A 3,019-nucleotide genomic window follows, 5' to 3' on the forward strand; every position below is an offset into this window, starting at 1 on the left:
CCGGTCCGCGGGGCGAGGAGCTGCGGCCCGGGGCCAGGCGGGCTCGGGGGCGCCGGGGAACTCGCGGGAGGGGCCGCTGAAGTCCTCCAAAGCGGGGCTTCCCCTCGCTTTAAAGCGGAGCGGGAAAAGGCTCTAAATTAATTAGCGCTCAGCCGCTGATTGGAGACACATGTCGCCGCCGCCGCCGGGGCAGCGGGCGCTGTGGCGGGACGGCACCTCGGCTGCGGGCGGCGGCGGCGGCGGCGGCGGGGGGGCGAGCGAGCCGCCTCTAGAAGACAGAAGGAAACGGAGAACGAGGGGGCAGGGGCGGCGCGGGGAGGAAGGGTTGCGCGCATGGGAGCAGGGAGAAGTGGAAGGCATTTTTCCGTTTCGATCAGCGGTGCTGACGGTGCTTTCTTAGGCAGGCGATGCTTTAGACAGGGTTTGTTGCAGGGATGCCGGAGGAAGGCGAAGTCCCCGGCGAAGCGCTGGAAGAGCCAGTGCAAACTAGCCCAGAGTGCAGCAAGGGTCGCCGGTAATTTCAAGCAGATACTTGAACAGTAGGGGTTAAAGCGGCTGTGCCCGGGTGGACTTCTGTCACCGGGGTCCTTCCATGCGTGGTCTGAAGTAGGAGAATACTGGGGTGAATTTCTGAAGGATTCTCATGGCTTACGTAGTCGGGGGGTGATTTAAAAGTGCATGGTGCAGGTCGTGCTGCTTCGTCATGTGACACAGGTAGTTCTTAATCACAGTTTATAGTCACCCAGAGGGTATAAATGCTGTTATAATGAATAGCAGTTTTAAAGACAACCTGTAAGGGAGAGTGTTATATTTTAAGGGAATTTGTTCATCCTGCCTCTCTTTTAAAGCTTATTCTCTGGTAGCCAAGACAGTTACTTTTCTTGGAGAGTACACAATGCAATAATTGAAAAATTGTTGGAAAAAGCTACTGTTGCTCTGTATAACACAACCCTTTTGTGATTTTTTAATCTTGGAGTGTCAAATCTGAGCAGATACTATTGAAAGCCTCTGAACCACAAGTTTGTAGTTTTTGGATCATGGCAAAGAAAGGTTTGTTTCATTTTTAAAATTAGCAACAGGCTACATTGCTCTGTGCCCTTAAATGTATAGAATGAACAATTTGCAAATACAAATTTGCCCAAACATAAGTTGCTAAAGTATCGAGCCTCCTGTTAATTAATCTTTGCTTATAAATAAGCCAAACCATCCTTTGATGCTTTTTTTCTTTTTCTTTTTTTTTTCTCCATGGTAGCATGCTCATGACCTCCACTGGGGGTGTGAGCGAACCTTTTGTTGTTTGTGGTTTTTGTCTGTACTGTTTCTATACAATCAAGGTCCTGTGAAAAGGAGGAAGAGGCAGCAGGAGGTAGGAACAAGCTGGGCTATTTTGGACCAATGTCCCATTAAAATGTTCTCTCTCCCCTTAACTCACTCCAAACTGCTATTCAAGTGTACACTTTGTATCAGTCTTTAACCTGCACTAAAACCTGTAGGACACTGATACTTTGACATTGTTGGGAAAGAATTAAAGAATCAACCAGGGATGGCTAATATTTCTTGCCTTATTTTATTGCAGAACAGCAGGAATTCAAAGTCTTTAAAGCTCTGGTACTTTGACTCTTTTATGCAGCTGAGATGATGAAATAAAAATGTGTTTGGTAAAGGAATTCAAATTAGCACTGGGTCACATAATTCCCCTGTTCTGAATATGGCCAATCAATGGCATCTCTAAGGCATCTAGAAACAAGAACTATGCAATTTCTGCTCATGCAGAATAATATTCCTAGCGTGGAAATTTCTGCTAATTAAAGCTCTTGCCAAGTAGACTCTTTTTTCTTCTTCTTCTTCTTAAATAGCTCAAGTCAAAGCTTTGCAAGCCAGGACTTGGAGAAAGTCTCCCTATAGTTAGAGCAATGCATTCAAATTTTAAGCTGCAGATCTATGCTGCCTGCTAAAATTGCCATGATATAAATAGTGTCACACACCATTAATAACAGATTATGTATGTAAAAAAAACAAACAATAGTTTCATATGGAATTAGAGACATCTATACAAAGGAACTGTTGTGACCTATGCTTGTGTTTTGTTGTAGAACATAGATGTAGGAAATACATCAAAGGGGATAGAGGGGAGCTAGAGGGGGATCTGTGCTTTTTGTTCTACAGTAAAATAACTTACTTACTCCCTTTTAGGTATAGAACTCTAAAATCTATATTGAAATAATTTTCTCTGACTGTTTCTTTTTAATGGTGAAGTATAATGAAGGTTAAAACTCCAGGGAAGTTAGTGAAACATAAATTATTACTGAATTTGGGCTTCCTTCCAAATTTCTGGTTACTACTTATGGTAGGACAGCTCATTTATTTCTCACTCACAAAAATATCTTGCTATATATAATGCTGTACAATTACCTAGGACCACATAAGACCATTTCTTCAGTACAGAACATGTTAATTATAAATTAACTGAATGAAATACAGTGGGCTGCAGATTCTCTTAGAAACTAACATCAGAACTCTAAAACCCTTTTCACATTCCATCCAAAATCACACGGAGTGACAAGATAAATGACATATTGCGAATAGAAAGGCTTGTGTGTTTTGCTTAGTCCTTCTAAAGAATAGTGAAATTATTTTGATACAAAAAATGGACACAAAGTGGGATACTGTGATTGAAACGTTACAGCAAGTAAAATGTTCACAATTGATTCAGAACCCTGGAAGGGTCTTAATGCTGAGAGAAAAGTTTAGGCATATAAGGCAATGCCCACTGTTGGCAGGGAAAGCCTCTCAAGAAACAGCACTTGCAGTCTCAACGCCTCCCATCAGCTCAAGAACAAGCTCTCATTTTGGATTTCCATCCTGGATCCACACTTTCTAATTTTCTTATCTGTGGCAAAAATAGGTGTTCACGAATACAACAAATTAAATCAATGAAAATTGACAGCAATAAAAATTGACTCTGTAATTAGTTTTGTCAGGGCCCTAAATGTACCAGTAGGTCTTAACTGAGCAGCCT

This window comes from Rhea americana, unplaced genomic scaffold, assembly GCF_003343005.1.
Source record: "Rhea americana isolate MKP2758 unplaced genomic scaffold, rheAme1 scaffold_93, whole genome shotgun sequence".
Lineage (NCBI taxonomy): Eukaryota > Metazoa > Chordata > Aves > Rheiformes > Rheidae > Rhea > Rhea americana.